This window comes from Eptesicus fuscus, chromosome 3, assembly GCF_027574615.1.
Source record: "Eptesicus fuscus isolate TK198812 chromosome 3, DD_ASM_mEF_20220401, whole genome shotgun sequence".
Lineage (NCBI taxonomy): Eukaryota > Metazoa > Chordata > Mammalia > Chiroptera > Vespertilionidae > Eptesicus > Eptesicus fuscus.
The window spans coordinates 33,585,852-33,606,082 of NC_072475.1; positions in this window are offsets into that span (position 1 = coordinate 33,585,852).

Here is a 20,231-nt window from a genome sequence, read left to right on the forward strand (position 1 = left end):
AAAACTATTGTTTTAGGCATTAATCTAGGGGGCATTTTGTTACTATATATCTGCTCAGACTCTCAGGCTTCATAATCAATAATATCATCTATTGAGAGTCTACTATAAAGATGCATGTTGTATACTGTACATTATATCTAATTCACACAAGAACCCTATAAATTAGCTTTCTTATTCTAATTTTATAACTATGGAAACTGGGGTTTAGAAAAATCAAAGCCCCCAAATTTTCCAAGAAACTAAGTGGTAGAGTCAGACAATGCTTGATTCTAAATCTCCAATGTCTTTTTTTATTTAACACTATTTACCATAAATGCATATTATGCCTAAAACAAGTTCCTATGGTATCATTACAATTCTATACACAAGTAATTAATGAACAAACTGATTACTGAATAGATATGGATAGCCACTTTTCAGAAGCCTTTAATGGCAAAAGTTAATCTTCAAATGACCTGTTTGGATTTAGAACTATTTTTTTTTCTAAATTATTTTCAGTTCTGGATTGCCTCCTATACACAGTGAGATATTGGTTTTGAAATCATTAGGTTTCAAAGAATGAACACAGTTCATTCAGCTTCTACTTAAGGTAAGCTTTCAAAGCTTAATTTTATATTAACTCACCTCTAGATGCTTCACTTGATCTGAAAATATTTCATAATTCCATTTCTTGATAATATGCTTAGTCATTTCTTTGCAGAGAAATTAAGAGTTTTCAAAGTTATCAGGCCATGATTAAGCTTTGTTCAGTTTACAGGCCTGCTGGCATGCTTACAGGGTGCTGTGTCCTGTAACTCAGAACACAGCATCACAGGAGATGCTGGCTCCAGCAATGACCAAAGAATGCTTTCTTCCCCCAACCAATGAATAATTAATTTTAATTGTTCCTGAGAACTTGGAGGAAGAAGCTGTACAGAACAACTGAATCATCTTGTAGCAACCTTAACCAAATTTGTGCTGGGAGAGATCCTGATAGGTGATCCTACCAGGACAGCAGGGAGAAGAGGAACACCCCAACCTAGCATGAAAACACACAGGAGTTATCTGAGGAAAGGAGTTTTAGCAAATTTGATGTAAAGCCTAGACTTTCAATGGAAATGTCAAGTAGGCAGTTATAAATCTCTGACTGAAGTTAGGGACAGAGCAAGATGAAAAAAATTTTTTTTATTATCCTAAGTTTTACATATGTCTCCTTTTTCCCCATGTGACCTCCCCAAATATTCCCACCTCTGGCAAGCCCCCACCGCCCCAGTGTCTGTGTCTATTGGTTATGCGAAGGATGAAATTTATAGAAGTAAATGTTTTGGATTAGAGATGAGAGGTAAAGCCATCCTTTTTTTTTTTTTTTTTTTTTGAGTGGAAATCACAAAGGCATAAGGTTAAAGAGATGATTGCTAAACCTTGTATAAATCCCAGGTAAGACTGAAAGATAAAGAAATTAAGAAGGTAAAAATGGCAACAACAACAACAAATGTGGTAGAATATGAAAATGCCGCCAAGGTCTAGTGATAAAGAAGTTTTAGGAAAGAAAATTTTGTCAATCTTATAAAATGTTCTAGAGAAAGGGGAATAAAGAGAAGAAAAGGATATTGTGTTTGTGAATAAGGAGGTCATTGGTGACTCGTGAATTGTTGGTGTAGGAGCTAGACCTGCCAGTAAACATGAGAATGGAAGTAAGATGATTGCTTAAGGGACTAGTGGAAAGACAACAATTATAAGTAAGCGGACAAATATAAACATACAAGGTTTTAGAGAAGATGGGTAGATGAAGTTAGGGTGATGCCTAGATGACTTGAGAGAAAAGTTTCATCATCTTTAGCTTGTCTAGTAAATATGTAAAAGATATATTCATTGAGCACCTATAATATACAAGGTTCTAGCTGCTTAGAATATACCATTGAGCACTTGAACCCAACATCTCTACACTCTGGCCAAAATATTTTTTGAATTTTCAACAAGCCCCTGACCTTGGGCTAATTAAGCATCATGAGAAGAATCATGTTGTATACATGCAGTGGTGTACTAGTAACTGAAAAAAAAAAAAAAAAGATAAAAAATAAAAAGCCCTGATGTAGTATTTGAGGACTTGCTAGGTGAAAATATTTACACAATGGCCAATTTCTAGCTAAGGAATGATACCATTGATACAGAGTTGGGAAAGAAGTGCAGAATGGCTCCCAGGAGCCGGTATAAGCCAGCTCCAGCACACCACTGGCCTGGCTTGTCTTGCTTTGTGTTCTAGGTGTATTACCATACATCTGCCTTTACTTGATTTATCTGTAAGGTGGGAAAAATATTTCTCAGTTATTATGAGGAGGGAGTTTATTGTTGAAAAGTTTTAATGGAATTAAGAGGAGTAGAAATTCAAACTATCAAAAAAAATCACCATAAGTCACAGATATTTATATTTGAAAATTATTTTAAATTTAGATGCGAAAAACAACAGATAGTTGAAAAATAAACTCACAGATGGTAGACAACTTTTAGAAATACTGTAATAACACCTCACTTATCTAACATCATCAGGGAATGCGCTGTTTCACATAAGTGAATTTTTCAATTAAATAGAACTTACAGATTTAAGCACCAGCAGTTTTCAATTTTAATCAACTTTATGTGGAAACTTTTCAAAAATGGGTTAGACAACTTCCTGTCTTCTTTATTTTTATAACATATATTTTGATTTTAAAAATAATGCAAGATCATTATATAGCATTTTAAAATAGAGATTATATATAAAGGAGAAAAGTCCTAATTCATCATCTATATATAATTAATATTAGCATGTTATTTTATTTCATTTTCATCTTATTTGCATTCATACTTTTAAAAGTTGAAATATTTTGTATTTAGTATATGTCATGAATTTGTGAACATTTTCACACATCATTAACATGTGATTTTTAATGGTTGTATAATATTTCATCAAATAGATATTAGAACTATTTTAGATATGTACATACTGTTAGTCACTTAGATTGTTTCAATTTTTTCACAATTATAATCTCATATAACTCTGTGTACATCTATGACAATTTCTAATAATAGATTTTTGGAAGTAGAATTAGTGGGTCAAAAGATAAGTGGGTTATGGCTTCAGACTTTTAGTGGAATTAGTAAAAATTTAGCACAATTTGGTCAAACTTTGACTTCAGAAAGATTATCAGAGTTAATTCTTTTACAATAAATATATGAGAATACCCATCTCTCTGTGTTCTTGCCATTAACAAGTATTAATATATTTGCCATTGTTTTCAAACCATGTTCTCTACATTATGATGACTCAGAGTCTTCATCATGTATGCGATAATGTAAGGAAAGCACCTAAAACATCTCCTGGAATATAGTTACTATTTAGTAAAAAGCTACATAGCTCTCAGTTGGGGGTTAGCACAATGTTTATTTTTCATTCACATTTTAGTATGGGTCAATGAGGCATATGCTCCATGAAGTCATTCAGAGATCCAGGCTTCTTCCATCTATTGGCTGTATCATCACTTAAGGTAATATCAGTCACTCAGGATGGCAGAAACACAATGCAGGCAGGAAGTTTAGTGTAGAGGCTGGCTGTTTAGTGGCACAGAGATAGAGGCAGGCAGTCTAGCGCAGCATGCAAAGTGCACTTTGTGTGAGAGGCCCTTGTGCAGAAATGACTGCTAGGTTCTCCCCGCAGACCCCCTGCAGTTAGCCACTAGGAGCCTAATTTTTCCTCTTAAGGTTCACACTCTTATATGTCAAGATCCAATGAGGACTCCTTTTTTCTTCTTCTTCTTCTTCTTTTTTCTTCTTTCTTTCTACAGAGTAATCTGCAAACTGCTATGCAGGGCATTTAGTGAGCTCACACTTTGTCTTCAATCTCTTGTCCCACTTCAGCCACCACTATTCCCTAATCTGTCATCAGCTCCATCCATACCAGACTGCTTCTGATTGCCTGTGCCTTGCATCATTTTTCTGGGGAATTCTTGCTCCAGAAATATCCACCTCTTAATCTCCTTGTCAAATTCATCCATGGCTCAGCTTAAATACATATTTTTGTTTTGGCTTCTCTGACCTCTTCCCCTACACCTCACATGATAATATTTGTGACACAGAGACTAAGAGCATGGATTTGTCTGGTTGGATCCTGGCTCTGTCACTTTTCAGTGTACACATTTGATTAGTTTCCTTCTCTTCTTCTGCTGCTCACCTGTAAGGTAAGAAGAGCAATGGTACTCACCTCCTGAAGCTGTTTTAGGACCAAATGAGATAACACTTCTAAGTGCCTAATACAATCTATGGAAAAATAGTATGCTCTCAAAAACACGTTAACTACAGTTTTTGTAGAACAGCTCAGTTTATTCCAATTAGTTGTTTATAAGTTTCCCATGGCAGATTATGACCTTCTTTGTGGCTAAAACCCTTTTTTATTATCCATCTTCATATCTATAGCATAGCCTTCAGTAGAGTTTACTCTTAAATAATAATGATGTTAATTCTACAGGTAAGGCCTTTTTTTTTTAGATGGAATAGATTATAAGAGGTATCTCAAAATGATACAACCTTAACCAAAGGTGAAATCTGTGCTGAAGAGTCTTCAGCTCATAACTGCTTATGTAATCTGCAATGAACAAACAAGAATTCTATTTTGTTTCCTAATAAGAAATGAAAGAATACGTTGATCTCCAAAATAAAAATACAATAAAAGCCCTTGTCATTTCAGAAATTTATTGAAGGAAGACATTGCACTTTGGTATGCTCCTGTAGGTTCAGAAATGTGAATGAGACAGACTACAAAGAAACTTTGTCTTCAATCTCCTGTCCCACTTCATACCACACCCATTAGAATACAAACTCACAATAAGCCAAGAGTATTTCAGAATCAGATCATTGCCAGGGTCAAAATTTATTATAGATGTATCTAGTTTTTTCTTGGGCTGCTATCACAGGCACAATGAACAAGGTGGCTTAAACAACAGAAATTTATTGTCCCAGTTCTGGAGGCTGGGAGTCTGGGACCAATGTGTCAGCAGGGTTGATTCCTTCTGAAGGCTGCGAGAAAAAAAATCTCTCCCGTTTCTTCTAGCTTCCAGTGGTTTGCTGGCAGTCTTTAGTGTTCCTTACTTTTGAGTTGCACCACCTCGATCTCTGCCTTTATGTTCACTTGGTATTCTTCCTGTATGCATGTCTGTACCTATAATTCCCATTTATAAGGACACAAATCATACTTGATTAGGCGCCCAATCTACTCTAGTATGACTTCATCTTAATTACATCTGCAAAGCCCCTTTTTCAAATAAGCTCACATTCTGGGATACTGGGGATTAGGACTTCAACATACAATTTTGGAGGGACATCATCAACTCATAACAACAGACGTTAAAAGTTTATTAAAAGCAGAATTTCAATGTATATGATCTTGCTCTTCTACTGGTTCTCAGGAGACACTGTTTTTGAGTTTACTTTTCAGAATTTAAGTGGTAAGAGTAAACAGACTTAATGTTTCTAAAACCATGTCTATGATACCTGGTATTCTTGTGCAACAGAGAAATTTCCTATCCAAATAGATAGGTTTATGATTACTTAGAGATTATGAAACCATACTTTGCTGAAGCAGGCAGATTTGCAAATTTTAGCAGTGTTGACATTCCAAGAAAAAAGGTAATGAATTCCAGCTTCCAGAAATTCAAATCCGATGATTACTTTAGAATTGTTTTGGGTTAATATAAAACTCACCAGAAGTAAAATATTTAGAGAGACTGTGGAGATATCACAGAATTTTGGGACTTGGGGAACAGGCCATTTTTCTCTTAAAAAAAGATAATTATATTCAAAATCAAGAATACAGTATTCTCAGTCCCTAAACACAGAAACAGGATGCTGGTTATTTTACAGTATGAGATAAAATTGAAAATACTTAGCTTTTTACTGCACCCAGTGGTAATATCTCTTAAAATTTGACCATAAAGTTAAAATTGTCTTTCTTTTTCCTTTTTTTTCTTTTTCCTAAAGAAAAATCTCATGTATTGTTTCTATATTTCATCCTTATTCATGTCGTTATGGATAATTTCATTGTTTTGCACCCTTAAATCTTGCCTTATATAGAAAGTTTATGTGAGCCATACAGGAAATGATATTCCTTGCCCAAAAGGATATTTCAAGAGTAAAATTTACAGTCAGGAATTATATTAAAGTAGAGGTCCAGTGCACAAAATTCATGCATGGGTAGGGTCCCAAGCAGCTTCTGGCTAGTGCTGGGGCGCCTCCCACCCCCCAGCAGCCTACTGCCATGGCCACAACTGGCCTCGCCCCCTGGATGAACTCCAGGTCAAACTCCTGGTCAAGGGGACAATTTGCATATTAGGCTTTTATTATATAGGATAGGATAGTTAAAATGGAGAATAGCTTCATTTAGCAAATTGTCTTTGAATTAACTCTGAGGCATTTCCAGTATGTAGCATTGTGCCTTGAGTAGAAGGAATTTATTAGTATTGCCAATCCCCTTGAACTTATTAAAATTATATTCTAGTGAATAATTTTGGTTAAAAATTAATATTTTGCTCTGTTATTATCTATACTAATAAAAGCGTAAGATACAAATTGACCTTACCCTTGTGATGCCCACCAGCCAATCAGGAATGAGTATGCAAATTAATCCAACAAAGATGACAGGTTAATTTGCATACGCAGATGCTGAGAGGCTGGGGGTGGGGCGGGACACTTGTGTTGTCACGATGGCGACAATGCAGGCGTTCTGTACCACCCTAGCCACTCCAGGCCTCTGGGCAGCATGGGAAGGTGGAAGGGTGGCTACGGCTGGAGCAAAGGCAGTGCCGGCAGCCAGGGGAAGGAAGGCCCATTCTTGCACTAATCTTCGTGCATCAGGCCTCTAGTTACTAATAAAGACATAGTCTTACCTGGAATGTGAACACATAAAAAATGTCAGAAGGATACAGGTTCTTGGAGAATTTCATTCCTGTAGCTACAGTATCTTGTTCTTAGCAGTTTTTAGTTGTTAACTTAAAACCTATTGTTTATACAGTGTTAAGGCATTTTTGTTCAACTCTGAGTATTTGACCCAAATAGCATAGCATGTTGATTTTACCTGTCATCTCGGGAAGCTTTTGTCTTGATGGATCTCTCATCATGAATAATTAAATAATGTTGGATTATAAATTCCATTGAAAACACAGTATCTCAGAGTTACATATTTATTTCACAAAAGACAGATATACTGAAGAAGCAAATCTGCCAATTCTATATAAAGCTTATTTTCAAATGTTTAATGTGAGAAATTTCCCATGTAATGAGAAATCAAAATTGTTGATAGCTGTGGAGTTAGTAAGCATACAACAGAAATCCCTGGGAGGTCCATTGTCTTTTCTCATATTAAGATTTTCTATGAACAATTTAAATGTTTTCTCTAAGTTTGCAAATTTAAGCTGTTATAAAATAAAAGAAATATTAAAAGTTGCCTTGATAATATTGCAAATTGAGAATCAGTACTGTCCCAGTAAGAGTACCTGTCCTTTCAAGAATAATGAAACAAACTTCAAAGAAGACATTGTTTTGTCTGTTCATTTTGAATGTTGGCGATTGAGTTAAAAGTGGAATTAATTCCCCATTGTGGAAAATGAGCATTGGAATTCTGCAAATGCTGATTTGCAGAAAATATGTTCAGAATGAATTCAACTTGATCTGCTTTAACCTTCCAATGGGGACTTGTATTCTAGAGAAAAAAAAATTATAAACATGGAACTTTAGTGAAATAATTGCCACTTAGGAAATTTGAGCCTAGAGTACTATTTCTCTCAGATAATGATGCAACATCTTCTCTTCCTTAAAACTGTCGCTCCTCCTCTTCAGTTTTCCCCACTTCCAATTGTCTGTTTGTAAGTAGAAATGTTATATAATAAAACAATGGTTTTCTTTCTGCATTGGGCAGTAATTCCTACTTTAACATGTGTGCTCCCTATTCAGTTCCCAAAGAAACATTCTGACGTCAGCTTCTCCACATCGTTAAACTGGTCAGGAGGACAGGACTGCTCTGTACTCTACAGCTGCCTAGATGCCAGTGTACTAATAACCCAACACCCCCTTTGAGGAGGTGGCACGTTTCCTACCTGTGAAAACTAGGAGTGTTGGTCTCTGGTCATTTGGCACAGGATTGCCTTTCCCTTGAAAAATTTCTTTTGGTAGCAGCAGCACAAGTGTCACTGTTAGCCTCAAATTTAGAACAAACTGGAGGTAAAATGTGTTGTTAACCTAAGCGAGGTTTCTAGTGAAGTTCATAGTCCTGTGTGTAATTTATCTTCTTTTCTTTCTTCCCTACTTCTCCTTCTTCATCTTCTTCCTTTGAAGTTTAGTTTGTCTTTGGGAATCTGAAAGCCACCCTCATCTATCATGAGGTAGGATATTTAGTACTTTATAAAAGAACTAGAGGCCCGGTGCATGAAATTCGTGAACTTGGGGGTGGGTCCCTCAGCCCGGCCTGTGCCCTCTCACAGTCTGGAAGCCCTTGGACATCCTTAGCACTGCCGCAGAGGCGGGAGAGGCTCCCGCCACTGCCACCACCACTGCACTCACCAGCAGTGAGCCTGGCTTCTGGCTGAGTGGTGCTCCCCCTGTGGGAGCGCACTGACTACTAGGGGGCAGCTCCTTCATTGAGCATCTGCCCCCTGGTGTTCAGTGCGCATCATAGTGACCGGTTGTTCTGTTTGGTCAATTTGCATATTAGCCTTTTATTATATAGGATTATGCTTCTTTTACTTGAAAACAAACAAAATCAATGTGAATCAATACCTGATTTAACAAACTCTTCTGGAATTCATACCTTGAAAAAGTGCCACATATTCTGTGGAATGCTGTCTTACCACCCCCCACAAATTAACTCAAATTTATTTTCTTAAAAATATCTAAATCTATATCTGTAGATATGGATACATTCAAATAGGACTAAATATAGAAAATACATATACATATGTATATAAAGTAAATACCTACACATATAAGTATGCAGCATTTACCTGAAATGTTCAAAATTATTTGTAAGAACATACCAGAAAAAAATTGAGAACCACTAGCCTAATGTAATATGTTAGAAGTTATTCTGACATAATTTGATTGATATAGGCATACTTATCCTCACAGATTTCCTTGGTTGCTTTAAACATAAAATATACATGTTATTTATTATAAGTCCTTATGAAATGGCAAATATTATGCATAGAAAGTTAATATGGTGTCTTATACTCTGATTTACATAACCAAATTATAGTTTTAAGTATTTTAAGTGCAAAATCAAATTTACTGCAATCAACTTAGACACTGACTAATACATAGATGTTTTGTTCTAGAATGTACATAGATTTATTCTTAAAAGTCAAAATTGAAAATAACTCAATATCTTTCCACAATAAAATGGATAAACAGTTGTACATTTATATGATGGAATATTCCACAGCAATGAAAAAGAACAAACTATAGTACATGGAGCAACATGAATTAATCTTACAAACTTAATGTTGAATGAGTTGCTAAAAATGAATGGAAAGTGACACTTTATTTTTTTACTAATTTAGACTTTTAAGTCACCACCCCTATAATTACTGAAATTTGTGAAAAATGGGATGTAGTTACAAAAGTAATTGTAAAAACAACACATAATGTCTTAGTGTAGACAATACTATCTATACTAATAAAAGCATAATATGCTAATTAGACCGGGAGACCGGACATCTTCCCACCATCCGACTTCCTTCCTGACAAAGCCACGGTGGTGGGGGCCAAGGCAGCGGTGGTTAGGGGCGATCAGTCCAGCAGGGGAGGGCAGTTGGAGGCCATCAGGCTGGCCAGGGATGGCAGTTGGGGGCCATGAGGCTGGCCTGGGAGGGCAGTTGGGGGCCATTAGGCTGGCAGGGGAGGGCAGTTGGGGGCCATCAGGCCAGCAGGGGAGCAGTTAGGTGGTGATCAAGCCAGTAGGCAGGCAAGTGGTTAGGAGCCAGTGGTCCCAGATTGCGAGAGGGATGTCTGACTGCCAGTTTAGGCCCCATCCTGCAGGGGTGGGGCCTAAACTGGCAGTCGGACATCCCCTGAGGGGTCCTGGGCTGAGAGACCACCACCCCCGTGCCTAAATTTTGTGCACTGGGCCTCTAGTATATACTATAAGTGACATGTATATAATGCTTTAAACTTTCTCCTAAATTAATCATTCTATTGTTTTCTGATTAATTAATATAATGCCTTATATTAGGTACCTATAATCTCTGCACATATACATGTATACATGCTTACATATATATATACTAGAGGCCCAGTGCATGATTAAATCATGCACGTGTAGGGTCCCCTACATGCTTTCACTTTCGATCCCGGGGGAGCTGGGTGCCTGTTCGCTCCGGCACCAGGCCTTTCAGAAGCCTCTGGCATGGCGGAGGCTTCTGAAAGGCCTGGTGCCGGAGCGGACAGGCACCCAGCTCCCCCGCTTTTGATGGTCTGCAGCGGGATGTGAGCTCGCTGCCCCAGAGGCCCCTTCTGTGCCACAACACAGTCATGGCACAGACGCTGAGCTCGCACCCCCACTGGCGATGCGAGCTCAGCGTCCCGCCGGCCCAATCAGCCACCCCGGCCACCCTGAGTCCCGCCCCCCCACGCCTCCTGGCCAATCGTGGGCATAGCGAAGGTACGGTCAATTTGCATATTTGTCTATTATTAGGTAGGATGTACATACATATATTCGTTACTTAGCATCTGATTACTCAGCTCTCTTACATGACAGTTAAATGTGTAAAGTTATTTATTATTTATAGTAGTGGCCCAGTGCAAAAAATTCATGCACATTAAAAGGGAATTAATTAGAGGAAATATTTTAATATTGCTATTTGCCCTTTCTCTATAATAGAAGTGTCAGAGATGAAAGAAAATTAGTAAAATGTATATGAAAATCTTCCTCCTCTCAGAGTCTGGGGTGTGCCATGGGAATCAGAGTCAAGTCCCCACCCACCCACGTGCGCCTCGAATTCGCACGAGATTCCGACCCAGCTGGCCCCACCCCCATTGGGCTAGATCCCAACCCAGCCAGCCCCACCCCCATCAAGCTCCTCCGGGAGGGGGATGTGGCCTGAGGTCCCCTGTGAAGCCCTGCCAGGTGGGGGGGGCATGGCCTGAGGTCTCCCAGCCTTGAGCAGGGGCGGGGGCATGGCCTGAGGTCCCCCAGCCTGGCACCTGGGCAGGGGGCATGGCCTGAGGTCTCCTGTCAAGCCCCACCAGGCGGAGGGCACAGCTTCAGGTCCTCTGCCCTGGCCCAGCACCATGCAGCCTCAGGTCCTTGCTGATTGCTCGTTAAGGCTCATTACAGGAACTCGGCCTCTGCTGTGGGTGCAGCCATCTTGTGTTATAGGACCCCCGCCTCTGCTGTGGGCACAGCATCTTGTTACAGCGTGATGGTCAATTTGCATATTCCCTCTTTTATTAGATAGGATTTTCTAATCTCCAACAAAATGTAGGAATTAGAATCAGTGAACCAAAACATTTTATATGGTATGCTAATTTATGCTTACTATTTTACTGCATATTAGAACCAACTTTTTTGGGAACAAATACCACATCTTATCTACCACTGAATCCACAGATGCTTATAAGATGACTGATAGATATATGGTGGGAATTTGACAAATATTTGTAGCATTCATTAATGAATGATTGGTTTGCTTAATGAACAGCAATTATTACTAATCATTCTTGAAGTGTATGTTTCATCTATTTTGAATAAGCACTTCACTTTTAGCAAGATTTATAAAATTTGGAAATGATGTAAATACTTTAATCTTTGCATCTGAAACAGTTTCTGAAAGAGACCAACAGCAGAATGCTTTTAGAAATTAGTTAATTTGAGTCCATTTATTAACTGAACAAGCATTGTGCTTTAAAAGAATTGGTGTTCAGTGCAGCTAATGGGACGAAAGGAAGGAAGGGAGTCATTTTCTCCTCAGAAATTAGTGAAGCCAACATAGTGTTATGGTATTTTATGACTGTAGTTCTCTGCCTCCAGTGTCTCATAAATATTGATTACTTGATAGTAGAGTGAGATAAGCTGGAGAATTAGCTAAGGAGAAGGCCAAGAAGAGAACAAAAACCCTATGTGCCCGGAACATAAGTCAACGTAGAAGCAAGCTGATCTCTTCCTTTGTACAGCAGAGTACGGCCCAAGCAGGAACTTTGTCCTCTGGCGATGGTAGTCATGGTATAAGTTGAAGATAGATTTTAGGGAGGTATTAGAAAAAGTCAAAACTTTATAATAAGATGTATAACAATGATTTTTCTTTGTTTAATCTGTATGTGGAAGAAGGGTTTGGATAAGCTTAATATTGTAGCTTGTAATAGTTAAAACAATTAGACAAAATAACTATATTTGTAATTATAAATCTATTATCTGTTTTAAAAATTGCTCTAAAATTTTCTGGGATTTTTTCCCCCGGTATACAAGCCTGCTTGATATTGGAGTGGGAGTTCAAGGAAGAATAAACAGGACATGTAGGGGCTTAGAGGCACAAGAGAATATGGAGCGTTTAGGAAACTGTTGTAAGACGTCATAGGTAATGGAAGTAAAACTGAAGGAGTAAGAAGGGCCAGATGATGAAAGGTCCTTAGGTGCTAAGGTAAAGAATCTGTGCCTTGTCAACGATTTTAGTGGAGTAAAAGATTAAAGTTGTGTTATGAAGAGTCACTCTGACATTTCTATGGAGGGTAAGTGGAATGGGCTTTACCAGCAATAGGGAAAGTAAAAAAAAAAAATATTTCAGTATGGTAGAAGAGGTAGAATATTCATTTACATGTAGAAGGTAGAATAAATAAGAATTAATTATGGATTGATTTTGAATTGGAGAAAGATGGAGGAATCTAAGGTGTTACCTGAGTCATCGTGGCAGCTATAAATGGTCGTGACTTTGACCAAAATAAGGAAGGGGTAGGACAAACTAACTGGTTGTGACAAATTCATGTTTTGATTTGTTAATATTGAGGTGTCTGTGTAACATCTAGTGGAATGAGCATTGAAGGCCAGTTGGATTTATTGCTCAGAATTCAGGAGAGAGATCTGGACTAGAAATGTGGACATGGGTATTACTTACATGGTAGTCGGTGAAAGCAAAGAAACTGAGATGAGGCCAAGAATGATAACAATTTGAGGGATGAGCATGGAAAGGGATCTCCAGAAGGGACCTGTGATTGAATAATGAAAGAGGAAAAGCAAAGAGAGTAGAAGCATGGAAGTCAAAGGTGTTGTAAATTTCAAGGAGTTAGTAATCAACAATGTCATGTGTTGAAGATAGGCCAAGTAAAACATGGACTGAAAAGTGCAAATTGAATTTGGAAATAGTATGTCAACACAGTAACCAGGATTGAAACCAGCTGATGAAGTGAAGGAAACAAGTGTAGACTATCCTTTCAAAAAAGATGTCTGTTGTTTGTTATGTGAAAAAGACTGCGATGACATGCAATAGAAAAAAATACTGAATAGAAAGGCATCATTTGAAGATAGAGAAAATAAAGGCTAAGATGAAATGATTTGGTGGATGTGAGTTTCTGAGTATATAAAAGGATCCATAACACAGATGGTGGTGTATTTGCCCTTGGGTAAGAGTGAAGATGAAGGAAGTAAGAAAATAAAGGAAGGAGGAAGAGGATGTGGGAAAGAGGAGGAGATGGAACTGATACATACTATAAAATCACAACCCACAGTTTTACAAGAAAAAGGAATATTTATTAGCCCTCATACTTGTGTTGTTCTGGGCTGGAACTGCCTTCCATAGAGCTAGGTACTAGATTTGGTTCAGAGGGATTGGAGCATATTCCAGGGCGGCCACATCTTGTTTGTGTGGGTTTAGGCAATTCATCTTCTCTGACCCTCCATTATTTTCTTTTGTTATTTGTACAAATGAAATATGCAAAACATGTGAACATCAGAGCTGGCCACAAACTAGGCATTGCATTATGAATTTGCAGACTCAGAATCAGATGAATGACATTAAACTGATACAGAAAACAAATACACGACTTCTAGGAAAAGAAATGAAGAATGGGTTTTCATTTGGAATTAATATCTAACGTTCACTGAACAGAAAATGTAAAATAAACCAAAGCCCACTTTCCTCTCTCCAGTTTTGAAATATTTTAAAGATGAACCTTCCATACTGCTGATATTCTGCACACATGCAATGCAGATTTGAATAAACCGATGAAGAATATAAGAAGAGGAATCAATCCAAGATGTTAACCAATGGGTATGGATAGATACTAAGACAGATTTATAGCAGTTACTTTCTGTATCTCATTACTTAATTACCCAGTCAAGGACACCAACAAGATTTAGCTTGATTAAATTGGTAGTAAATTTTAAATTTATCAATATAAAATCTAGATAATTTGACTAGGTGATAGTTCTTGCTTTTTAATTATTCTATTTAAGTAGATACTCACTTATCTAAGCTCTTTCAATAAATGTTACTTGAGTTTAGTAACAGTAGAGTCTTTGGAACTACCTAGACTGTGGCCAGATTCCAATCTGTTGACATCATTTGTTTATCACAAGAGAAGTAAAGTAAGATTAATTGAGTATTAAGTAATTAGTGTTGCATGTGCACAATGAGCTCCTATGTGTGTACCCAAATCCTTATACTGTATTTATTACATGCCAGACACTCTTTAAAATGCTTCACATATATTAACTCATTTGAATATTCACAAACATACCTTGAGATGGATATATTATTGTTATTATTATTAGTCTAATCATAATATTTCAATTTTTCAGATGAGGAAATTGAGGCATAGATAGCTCACAATCAAACCAAGTCACCCTGGCTCCAGAATAATTATGCCCTCAATATATGCAAGTTTTTTTAGAGGTTTTACTTTAAGAACTTTTATTTTTTCTAGAATTTGATAAGATTTGGTAGTGATTTGTAACAACTAAAGAAATATTTTTAGTGGCAAGTCCTCCAATTTTAAAATGATGTTTATCATTATTATCTATATATATAAAAGGCTAAGTGACTGACTGTCCATCCGTCCAACCGACCGACCAACCGGTACACATGACACGCACTGGCAATTTAAAAATAAATGTTGACTCGTGCGTGTGTGATACATATAAAGCTCTCAGAGCCAATCACATGCGATGCCAGAATGTATCTGAAGACCAACTATTGACACAATGTACCTCTGAAGCTGAAAGAAAGCAGCATCATTGACAGAATATTATTTATTTATTAATCAATTTATATATTATTTTCATATACATTTTACTAATTTTCTTTCATCTTTGAAACTTCTATTATAAAGGTCAAATAGTGATATTAAAATATTTTGTATTTTAATTTTATAATACTATCTATCTATATATATATAAAAGCCTAAGTGACTGGCTGACTGTTCAACTGTTCAACCAGTAGCTATGATGCGCACTGACCACCAGGGGCAGACACTCAATGCACAGGCATGGAAACAGGGAACAGACTGATGAATCTCAGAGGGAAGTGGGGAGAGGGGAGGGCAGGAAGACATTATCCAAAGATCTTATATGTATACTATAGGCCCGATGCACAGATTCATACACCAGTGGGGACCCGTGTCCTGGCCTGCGGGGATCAGGCTGAAACTGGCTCTCCAACATCCTGCAAAGGGTCCTGGATTGCAAGAGGGTGCAGGCCAGGCCGAGGGACCCCAATGGTGCACAAATCCATGCACCAGGCCTCTAGTATTATATATACTATTTTGACATGTAATTTTTTGCAGTAATGTAATTACTGCACAAATCTTTCTTCTAATTAATTTCATTTCAATGTGCACAAATCCATGCACTGGGCCACTAGTAGGTTAATATGAATCAGAGTGGAAAAGATACAAAAAGAAACTATTACATGTAAACAGTCATGCAAAGCTAGTAACTGTTATCAATTTGGTCTAGTTTGTTCTGACCTTCTTAGAATATTAATTTTTTATTTTATAACATTTGGATCAATTTTGAATGTTTTTATTTTGCTTTTTTCATTTACATTTGATGAGAACCATATGTTCCTACATATTCTTTAAATCAAATATAGTTTTGGATAAAACATTTTCATATGGGTGTATCTTGATATGTTACACTAGAGGCCTGGTGCATGAAATTCATGCACTTGGGGGGGATCCCTCAGCCTGGCCTGCACCCTTTTGCAGTACGGGAGCCCTCGGGATGTCCGACTGCCATGGAGGCGGGAGAGGCTCCCACCACCATTGCTGCGCTCACCAGCAGTGAGCCTGGCTTCTGGCTGAGCAGCGCTCCCCCTGTGGGAACACACTGACCACCAGAGGTCAGCTCCTGTATTGAGCATCTTCCCCCTGGTGGTCAGTGCACATCATAGCGACCAGTCATTCCTGTTTGGTCGATTTGTATATTGGACTTTTATTGTATAGGATAAGTCGTGTATGGCAGAATACATTGTGAATACATTAATTTACTATCTTTATGAGCATTGTTATAGTTAGAAAAAATTAATTGTAGCTATTAGATGTTGAATTGCTCAATTAAAACATATGAGGATTTTTTGCCGAAACTGGTTTGGCTCAGTGGATAGAGCATTGGTCTGTGGACTGGAAGGTCCCAGGTTCAATTCTGGTCAAGGGCATGTACATTGGTTGCGGGCACATCCCCCGGTGCGGGGTGTGCAGGAGGCAGCTGGTCGATGTCTCTCTCTCATCGATGTTTCTAGCTCTCTCTCCCTCTCCCTTCCTCTCTGTGAAAAATCAATAAAATATTTAAAATAAAACATACGAGGATTTTTAAGGTTTTTTTGAGACACTCCCAAATCGCTCTCCAGGAAATGTATTATTCCAGTTTATACTATCAACAATAGAGTGTGAAAGTACTCATCTATTCACACCCTAATTAGCATGAATAGTTTCACTTTTAAAAATATTTGGCACTTTGATAAATGACAAAGTTACATTTTATTGTCATATGAATTTTTATTTATTTTATATTAATAGTCAAAACACTTCTTATGTTTGTTAGTTCTTTTTCTTTTGTTATTTATCTCTTTCTTATTAATTTATAGATAGTGACTTTGTTTTTCCAGTCTTTTTCCACTGTCCCTAAATTGTAAATGGTCTTCCAATTTTTGTTTATGGTGACATTTGGTGATTGCCCTCTGTGTGTTATTTTTAATTTTGATCACATATTTGGAAATATATTCCTCACTCTTAGATAATTACTCTGTATAAATTTTTAGTGCTTTTATGCTTTCATTTTTAAAAAATAAGATTTTATTGATTTTTCAGAGAGAGAGGAATGGAGAGGGATAGAAAGATAGAAACACTGAACAGAGAGAAATATCAGGCTGCCTCCTGCATACCCCCTCTCCCCGCCAGGGATCCAGCCTGCAACTCAGGCATGTGCCTTGACCAGGAATCGAACCTAGATCTCTTGGTGCTTGGGCAACACTCATCCACTGAGCCATACCAGCAGGGCATATGCTTTCATTGTTCATAATTAAACTTCAATATTCCTGAATTTATCTTTTATAGAAAGTGTGAGGAAGCGTACATTTCTTTTCAAAGTACTTTTGAAATTATTAATTAATATTCAATACAAATGGTTTACTATATAGCACTTGCCTCCTACTCCCAGCACACACATACACATCTACCTTTCTCTTCTGGTTTTGGTAATCTTTTCTAGTCCTAACCCCATCTTCCCTGTCTCCACATCTCCCATACAGTATTAAAAATTTCCTGGATATTTGTATAGGTTTTTCTTTTTAAGTGAATCATGGGAACATTTTTCTATTTCCTCAAAATATCAAATAGGGATTTCAAATTAAAAATTGGTCTTATAGCTTGGTATTTTGAATAAAAACGATTGATTTATAATGTTTCTCTATGAGGTTGTTTTAGTTAGAGTGGTCAGGGAAGGGCACTCTTTTCCTCCCTCCTCCTCCCCCACCCCCATTCCTTTCCCCTAGGAGTATTGACTACTCAGTCAGGCCCCTTATGGGGACAGCTTAGATGACATGTTGCTCCACAGAATAAATCCTCAGGTCAAGGCTTCACTCTCTGACCTTGAGGAGAAACAGCATTAGGAGAGAAAATCCCATCAGGGGACCTATGAACATATGAAACAGAATCACATCTTTATTTTCACTATTATCTAACTGGATTTTAGCATTTCTTTAAATAGTGCATGTAGACATTGTGAGAAATGGCTCACATGTCCGCATTTCAAAAGATGGACTGGGAAACAGAAACATGGCAAAAATGAGACTTTTAATAACATTCTCAGAGAGGGTGCCCATTGTACAGGAACACACATAGGACAGGAAACATAGCCTATTTACTTAGTCCCTCCTCCGGTTCCTCATTGGCTGAGTCCTATGAGATCACCTGTTTCCTAATACCTTACCTAGGTCTGCTTGTCTCCCATTGGTCAATTAAACTATTGGGCTGAGACCTTTCTAGCTGTCTCTACCTCCTTTTATTTAGGGGAATCTTTCTGGAAAATGTGCTATTGGCCATGTGCACAGCTCTCATACCCTCTTCCTACCCCTCCCACCCCCGCCACACACACACACACACACACACACACACACACACACACACACACACACACATCCTGTTTGCTCTGGGGAAATTCAGTAACTGCCTGGCCACATGCAGTTTATTTTTTATGAAGATGAATCAGAGGCATGTTTCTTACAAACATTATCACAATATATACCACAGATGTTTTCAGTGATAGCTATCAATAGATGTTTCAACACCACTTATGGAGATATCTCAAATATTATTTCTGCTTATTATTATTTTGAAATTACAGTAAGTACTAGTCTACCTATTATGCTTAAAGTTCTTTTAGCCCAGCTGGTGAAGCTCAATGGTTGAGCTTTGACTCAGGAATAAAGAGGTCACCAGTCGGATTCCCAGTCACAGAACATGCCTAGGTTGCGGGTTGGATCCCCAGTGTGGGGCATGCAGGAGGCAGCCAATCAATGCTGCTCTGTCTCATTGATGTTTGTATCTATCACCCTCCTTTCCTCTCTCTCTCTTAAAATCAATAAAAATATATTTTAAAAAATAAATGCGTACATAGCTATATCATGAGATTTTAAAATATTTTGATTAGTGCATTCAATTATTTACTTTATAATGCTGTATTTTATTTAATGTACCGTATCCTATATAATAAAAGCCCAGTGACCAAATGGTGGAATGGCCAGAACAACAGTCGCTATGATGCACACTGACCACCAGGGTGGCAGACGCTCAATGCAGGAGCTGCCCCCTGGTGATCAGTGCGCTCCCACAGTGCACTGCTTGGCTGACTGGGATGAGCGGTGCTCCCATAGTGGGCTGATTCCCGCAGGCCATGCCCCCCACTAGTGCAGGAATCCCGTGCACTGGGCCTCTAGTTTACAAATATTTTGAGATGAGATTTATTTTTGTCATCACACTGTGAAAGAGGTTCATGGCACACACAAAAAAGCTGAGAACCTTATATTGTAATTATCGGTTTAGGGACTTAGAGCAAAAGTTGTGGATAAAAGACTTGATAAAACTTGTTAGTTTCCCTTCTACTTTTTATCCCTCCCCATGCATGCGACTCTGTACCACCCTTATGTACTCCTTGGGTACATGAACGAGAACTCTGAGTCACCACAGCTCTTAAAACAGGCATTATTTAGCTCAAGGCAATGGCAGGAGAGAAGCAAGAGTCTAATTCTAATTGTTCTTTACTAATTGTTCTAATATTTCCCTCCCACACTCATGGCTGACCTTCTCTGGTTCAAGGTGCATACCTAAGCAAAACAGTCCTCTTCAGTTTTAGACTATCTGCTTTCTGTTTCTTTTGAAATAATCAGCTTTTCCACGACTTATTCTTTCTATTGTAACTAATTTGGTACTATGTTACATTTTAACGATTTTAAAATTGTCAAATTCAATGTTTGTTTTTGTCAGTTTCTCCTAAAATTCCTCAAGGTTTTTATATATGTTTTGTAATAATGCTCTTTGGAACATACAGCTTAAATATTATTATGTCTTCCCAGTGAATTGTTCTTTTTTTAATCACTATGTAATTACTGGTTTTACCTGCAATACTACTTTTTGTCATGTAGTGCATTTTCTCTGAAATCAGTAAAAACTATACCAGTTTTTCTCTCTGAGTATTTGCCTAATTTCTCCCTTTTCATGTCTTTATTTTATACTTCCTCTATTATTATGTT